At 56.6% G+C, this 7,665-nt stretch overlaps 1 long non-coding RNA gene across 1 annotated transcript; it reads left to right on the top strand.

Moving 5' to 3' along the window:
- Positions 1-240: 240 nt before the first annotated feature.
- On the top strand, positions 241-4,507 carry LOC310886242. Its single transcript, XR_014575252.1, has 3 exons — positions 241-627; positions 725-801; positions 3,089-4,507. It is a non-coding gene; the product is annotated as an uncharacterized lncRNA (long non-coding RNA).
- The last annotated feature ends 3,158 nt before the right edge of the window (positions 4,508-7,665 follow it).

Here is a 7,665-nt window from a genome sequence, read left to right as displayed (position 1 = left end):
TATGGCAGTGTCTCTTTAAGTGCAGGTATTCCTCTCACCTTGCATTATCTGCAGCCACAGCAGCAGGGGTTTCATTACTGCTGAATAATAGCAAGGTTTTACTTAAGGTTGATAAAGGAGCTGATATTGCAACTCACGGATATTATGTTGGGCTCTGCATTAAGTTAATTGCTCCTTGTTTGTTTTTTAATAGCCCTATTCTCTTCAGCCAGCATTTTCAAAGCAGAGAATGATAAAACATCATTTAGCGGCACACAGCTAGGTAAGGACATTTTCTGAAATCTGTGCAGGATTTTCCTGCTGGCTCCTGAGCTTCAGTAATGCTGGATGTGAAGATAAAGAGGGGGCTTTGTTCATTGTCTGAGTGCCAGACTGCAGAACCATTATGCCTCAAAATGTAGTGAGGAAGGGACTAGCACTAAACCTGGCTTTGAGCTCACCTGCAGATCAGTTTTGGGCCCACCTGTCTGCAATGAGGTGCATGCCCAAATCCTCCCTGAGTCTTGAGCCCTGATTTAGGGAGAAGAGACTTCCTCAGATGAATGTGAAGGCAGCAAATGGATCAGAGGAGGGAGAATGAGCTGCAGAGATGCTTTATCCTGAGTGTTCACCTTGGATCCGATCCAGGTATGTGCTGTGATTCTGTGGTCACTTGGGGGGGAGGGCAGGACAGGGGCCACCGCTGCTGGAGGGGACGGAGGAGTAACCCCCTGTTGGTTCCCAGGGCTGTGGATGGACTTCCCTGAATGCCTGCTTGTGCCTGGGGCTGGCAGCAGGGCAAGGCTCATACCTCGCACAAAGGTGGGTTTGTGGCTAGAAGGATGCTGAGGGCGGCTCGGTGGTGCTGTGGTGTCTCACCCGTGGGGCATTACAGGACCTGATGCTTCCTGGGGACTCAGCCCCTCCTTGTGCTACAGCTGGGTGGAGATGTGGGGACTAAGAGCGGGACATGGGGACGGGGGCATCTCCATCCATTGAAAGGCGTAGCTCTTTGCTAAGCACCTCCAAGCATCTTTCCCTTTCCTCTCCTTTGTCCCTGTTCTTGATCTGTGATCTGGGAGCATCCTTCTGAGCAGGCAATGGGGGGACCCCTCGGGCTGTGCCCCTCCTGTCCTGCTCAGCCTCCAGCTGCTCAGAGGAGATCCAACCCCCCTGCCCCCCAGGTAGGTGCTCTCTCAGTGCTGTCATCTGCACGAGGCTCCTGCCCACGCCTCCCAGACAATAAATCCCACTTTATTGTGTGATATTGAGCTCCAGACGGTGCTGAGGGGCTGCACCAAAGGCCTGGCTGGTTCTGCTCCACAGCGCAGGCAGCTGCTCTCCGAGCGCTGCGGCTGCCCTGAACGCAGTGGTTTTACAACCGGTGCTGCAGCTGCACCTCGGTGTGGTCAGAGACCCTTCCAGGGAGCTGCCAGCACCAGCTTTCCACATGGGCTGGCTTCACCTCCCTCTACCGCAGGAGTTTATCTGAATGCAAGAGCCTAGGTTGCTTTGAGCAACTAAAAGAGTGTTTCAGCCCTGAGCTGGACACACAGAGATGGGGACAGCCAAAGGTGTGAGTAGTCCAGCCTCTTGCTGCAGCCAAAACTGAGCTCCCTTCAAGGGTGCTCCGTGCTGCCCATCTGCCCCCGGGGCACAGGTTGGTACGGGAGTGCTCCAGGCTGTGAGCAGCACCACTGGAAGCAGACCCCTTACCTGAGGGGAGCACCGTTTCCAGGCCAAATACTTTTGGCTCATGTGTGCTCTGAAGACTTCTAGGGGCCAGGAGCCAATGTCTGTGCTGCCAGCCTGGTTGTCGTCTCTTGTACCAGGGTCACAGCTGGGTGGCACTGGGAAAGCAGTGCTCTGCTGGAGGCTGAGGCTGCTCTCCAGCAGGAGGCCGGTGTCCAGAAGAGCTGAGGTCTGCAGACTTATTACATGTCACACTGTGAGCAAAGCAACTGAACAGTCATGAGATGCCATGGGCTAGGCCACTCCCTCGTTAATGGTGATGTCCAGCTGAGGTGGGGAATAAGTGGTGCCTCCCACGTGTGCGCCTTCCCAGCCAAACCCCCAGTGAAAGCTCTGGAAGACAAAGATGGAAGGAGAGCATGCTGCGAGCTTTCACATGCACATACATTAGGGAGGTGACTCATAAGAGAGTAATTTTCAGGTCCTATTAACTTCATCCATGCACTCTCCAAAACGTGCTCTATTTATTCGTATTCCATTTAAGATGCTGCAAATATTAGCTTAGAGAAGTGGGAGGTGGTGGGGAATGCTGAGAGCCAAGGTGTGCACCCACTCCAGCTCTGGTCTGGCTGTGCCCCTCGCTGTGGGTCACCCAAGGAGGTGAGCAGCCTTCTGGGACCTCTATGGCTCTTCCAGCCTTCTTAGTAGCTCCCGGGTTTGTTTCCAAAAATTATTTTTTTAGGAAGAGTCTGGAGCAAAGGGAACTTTATGCCCAGAACAGCTCAGAGCAGCTGAGGAACTGTCCTGGATCGCATCTTCTACTGTGCGCTCCAGCCAGCTCCCACCTCAGCTCCAGGGATGGTAACATGGAGGGGAGAGTTGAAAGACCACCTAGGTCATCACCATCGGAGGGTTCTGCCCCTTGGGTCACGCCTGGCTCTGCTCAAGGTTTTAATGCAGCTTTGCTAAAACAAACCCAGCCCTCCTGCAGCTCCGGGGCCAGAGGTGGCTCCTCTTGCTGCTCCTTGGCTGTAGCTCACCTGTGGATCAGAGGCCGGGGGCTCTCATCCTGGGGCTGAACGCCATGAGGGAGCTGCTGGCACTGGAGGCAGCCTCCCTGCATTCTCTTGCACGCAAGCAGCCCAAAGGCAGATGTCCTCCCAACAGCCATGCATCATTCATGCAAGAGTGCTCCCCATCTGATAAATCATATTAGAGAGACAAGACACAATGGGGCTTTTAATTATAGAAACAATTACCCGGGATTAATGATGGCAGAAGTGTGATGAATTATTGTTACTCCTAAAGTTTAATGCAGCTTTGGTAGCTTTAGTCAGAGGTAGAGAGTAATGAGACAACACTTCCTTGGGACTTTGCTTTAACTAGTTTCATCCTTCTCTTCCTCTTGTTTGTGCAGATGAGACACGCTTGGGGGCTTTCAGCAAATGCAGGGGCTCAGCTGGGTGAAGTTTTCTGAGGTTTGTTATGGAAGGGGCAGGGCATGAGGAGGAACAAGGGGAGCCGCTGTGCTGGAGCAGAGCCTGCAGGTGGGATGAGCCCTGCGAGGTGGAGCAGGGACCCCTGCATCAGCATTGCAGCCAGTGGCCCTCAGTGCATCCTGGTGAGCCTGGGGGGGGCTGCCCTGCCTGACTCTATCCTGCTTACAAGGCATTAACAGTGAAACCAGCTTGGGAAAACGCAGTAGCCAGCAACAGCTTCCCTGTGCCCAGAACCCTAATTCTGTCCTGTGAAGGACCTATGGTCCTTTGGGAACAACTGCCCCACTCCTGCCAATGCCTGAAGTGTGCAGGGCCAGTGGGCAGGCTGCCTTTGCAGCTGTGCCCAGTTGTGGGCATTCAGCTCATCTATTCGTTGGCATCCTCCTGGTATGGCACCTTTGGCCGGGAGGCGCGGGGCACCGGATGTCCCCAGCTCCCTGTGCCAGGCAGAGCCCTTGTTTCCAAACAGTTTTTCCTTCCGTGGAGGACGTGGGTGGATTTGTTGCCTGTGAGATGCTAATAACGCTGGCCCGGTGCCCAGTGCAGTCTCACCTCCGGTGCTGATGCTCTCCAAAACGTCTCTGCAGCCCCAGCGGGTGCAGGAGCACAGCCCCTCTCCCCTCCAGCCTGCTGGGTGCCGTGCCTGGCCTGGGCTGATGGCCACACGCACTCACCCGTGCACCTGTGTGCCCTCAGCAGCCCAACTGTGCCCAACTGGAAAAAGGGCTTCACGCATGGAGCCTCGGAGCATCGGGCAGCCTCAAAGCTTTGGGGCAGCCGGATGGCTCTGGGTCCCGGTCCCCATGCAGGCAGAATGGGTGAGGTCGGGGCTGCGTGGACACCTGTGCCTTATAAACCCAATGCACGTGCATGGGCTGCGATGGACTCTCAACAGCTGAATTCCCTGGGGAAGAAACTGCCCTCTTCAAGCTGGTGCTGGCTGATGCTCCTGGAGACTAACATGACGTCAAGGGATGATCCTCCTGGTAAATTTTAAGCCATTTCCTATTTAAAACCAATTTCCTAACCGTGACAGCCTCTCTGTCCTGCAGAATCCAAGCTCTTAGACAGTCATGGGAACAGCACTAAGCTGGAAAGTAATTACGTGTTCCTCAAAGAAAAGTTGAAGTTTCCCAAGTCTTCCTGGTTACTAAAGAAGTCATCATCTGTCTTTCATTCCAAATTAGACCTTGAAAACCCTCCTGGCTTATGAATCAGATCTACCGTCATTGCACACCAGCGTAATTTGCCTTGTCTTTCAACATAATGGCTCTCATCCCACTCAGAGGACGTGGAGTGAAGGCAGGGAGCTGAAAAAAAGCAGGACCCCAGGTTCCCAGTCGCGTGTGGTGGCAATGTGCCATCCTCAGTGCAGCTGGGGCAGCCTTTCCTTGGGGATTTTGGTGCTCAGAGTTAGCGTCTGCCCACAAAGTGGGAAATCTGGTGATGGCTGGGGATGCATTCCTGTGTGAGCTACATCAAAGTGCAGCTTTTCTCCTGAGATATCTTGTGAAGTGACAGATGGGTCAGAAATGCTGCAGAGTTGAGAGAGAGTGATTAGAAATAGATGAGGAGGGCTTCTCCTGGCTGGTAGCCCTGGCAGCTGCCTCGGTCCCGAGGCAGAGAGGTGAGCACCCAAGGAGCTCAGCAAGTGCACTGAACGGGCACAGCGTTGGGTTCCTCTTGCCACTGGGTGGTGTGACCCAACAACCCCCCAGGGCCATTGGAGGCCATGACCACAGCTGGAGCTGATCAATTAAGGACAGAGGACCTGGTTTGCCTGCATGAAGCATGGGGGCAGCCGTAGGGCCACAGGGACAAGGGGCTGGGGATGCACCGGGGACAGTTTCTGTCTCACGGGTGCACGTGGCACATTTGCCATCCAGGCACTGCAGTGCCTGGAATCCTAATCGCCTGCAAAGCGGCTCTAATGATATTTGAAAACGAGCCTGGAGCTGCCGGGAGGGATTCGATGTCGTGCTCAGATAAACACAGGCAGGGTTCTTGCGGGGGCGGGAGTGCCTTCTGCACACTGCAGCTGCGGGAAGGGGAACGTGGGCTGCATCGCATCGGGACGCATCCCAACGGGGATGGGGTGGGAGGCAGCGGGGCGGCCGCCCCCGGCTCTCCAGTGGCAGGGAGCAATGGGATGCGTGGGCACAGACCCTGCATGGGCTTGGTCAGGGCTGGAGCAGGGACATTGGACCCATCGAGCAGCCATCGGTGCCTCTGCTGAACCAGGGAGAGAGGGGGTGAAGCAGGCAGTGTCCTGCAGAAAGCTGCTGCACCAGTGCGGCTCATCACATCACCCTGCACCAGGAGGGCCAGGCTGCGCACGATGATGCCCAAGCGCACCCAGCCCAAGCCTCGGCTGGTTTTGTGTTGTCAGGTTCCCATGAGGACAGTGCCAGCCCCTTTGCCCCATCCCACGGGGTTTGCACCAGGCAGGGCAGTGACACTGGTGGGGGAATAGGAAGAGAAATTGTGTGTGGGCAGCACCGGTTTGCTCCCTGAGCACACTTGTTCTTGGTCCTGCCTGCACACTGCCTGAATCCACGGGCACATGTGGCACTGCCCAGTCCCAGGGCAGAGATTTGGAGCCATCTCACTCACCCCTTGGCATTCCCGGAGGAGCTGCTGCTCCTCCTGAGCCCCAGTTCCCCTGGGGCAGGCGTAGGGCTTATGAGTGTTATTGCTGCTGTTACCAAGCCGTGGCTGGTGCTTCGGGAAGGGACGCTCGCTCTGGTGCAGAATAACTGCAGTGCCGAGCACCCAGTGGGGAGCTGCTGAGGGCACAGCTGCTGGAGCAAGGTGCAATTTGGGTTTGTTGGCAGGGCAAGACGGGTTTGGGGAAGAGGCTGCGGTGGCTGTCTGTGCTCAGAGCTGGATTTCAGAGGCTGATGTTCCTTGCATGGGGCAGCTCCTGGGGATTCTCCGCCCCAGGCAGCCCGAGCCCCACAGTGTCACTGCCCTGACTCCACCACTCCAGGCTGCTCCGAGCCCCATCGTCAGTCAGAGCTGAGGTTACAGCAGGAAGGAGGAACCAGGGCACATCTGCTGGCAGCAATTTCTCCTATTAATTTGTCCTGGTGCCTGAAGCACCTCCCTGCATTTGCACGGCAAACAGACACCCCTTGGCTGCAGGGATGAGCAATGAGCTAGGCAGCACCAGTCTCCCTGCAGCAGTGTAAATCAGTGGCCTCAAGCTTAGGTGCTGGCAGCAATGGGGCCAAGGTCCTGTGCAGGCTCCTGCACTCACAAAGTGAGCGGCTACAGAAGCGATGTCCCTGCAATGGGGCCATGGCACCGGGTGGTAGCAGGGGCACGGCCCCGACGTGCGTCATCCCTCCTGGGCTAGGGCGACGGGCGTGCTGGCTGTGAGGGACATTGAGCACACAGAGCTCCTGCCAGAGGCAGCTGGCACCAGTGCTCAGCGGTTCTGCAAGAACTGGGACAAGGCCCTAAATAAAGGGAATGGGGGGAATCCTCCTTTTTTCACCTTAGGCTGGCTGGCTGCCGGGAGGGACATCTGAGTGCTTGATGTCCAGGGGCCCTAACACGGCCGGCAGAGAGCCAGGCACCAGATCGCTCCATCCCTCTTCGCTGTCACACAAAGCCACAACAGCTGGAGGGGGAAAGGTCCCTCCTCCTTTCTGTGGGGATTAAGACCATTTGCCTGACCGTGCTGCTGCTGGGGACGGCTCAGAACAGCAGGTGTTTGGTGAAAGAAACTTTTATTTTAGTTACCAAATATTTATTAAAAGTAACGAGGATTAGTCATCAGCTCTTGCTGTGTTTGCGGAGCAGGTATGTCTGCCCGGTGCTTTGTAGGTAAATACAAGGTGAGATGTCTTCCCCCAGGGGTTCATGCTCTGAAGCAGATCAAAGCCACAGAAACAATGGGGTCAGGGCAGAGCTGCATGGAGCCGGGCTCTGTACAGGGAATGCCAGCAGCTCCATGCAGCAGAGGTCATGGACACTGCTTGCAGTCTGCGATGGGGCGGCGCTGGTGGTGGCATTGTCCCTGTCCTGTGCTCCCCAAATCCAGGAGCATGGGCACCATGCACTGGGGGGAGGCTCCATTTTGGGGTGCAACCCCCAGCCCTGCACCGATGGGTACAGGTGCCTCTGTGCTTGGGGTGCCGGCTGGAGCGAGCCCGTGGCATCTCGCAGCTGGGTGCTGCAGGGTCTCATCCTGCTCATCCGTGCCCGGCCCACACGGAGGGGATGCTCCATGATGCTCCTCCCGTCCTCCCAGCCCGAGAAGGGGACAACCACGGGCTGGTGTCCCCAGGGCACCCAGGGCCTTGCTGCCTCCGGCCATGCGGTGTCACTCTCCACTCACGATTGCGTCCCTGCAAAGCAGGCGACCAGCAATCCGGGGGCTGGGGATTAACCCCCTTCTGTGCCCCCCAACAGCAACTGGGCTCCCAGGGAAGGGCACTGGGGCACGGATGGGGCAGGGTTCAGCCAGGCATTGCCCGCCCTGGTGGGA

Source organism: Anser anser (genome assembly GCF_964211835.1).
Source record: "Anser anser genome assembly, chromosome: 25".
NCBI lineage: Eukaryota > Metazoa > Chordata > Aves > Anseriformes > Anatidae > Anser > Anser anser.
This window is presented reverse-complemented; position numbering and strand designations above follow the sequence as displayed.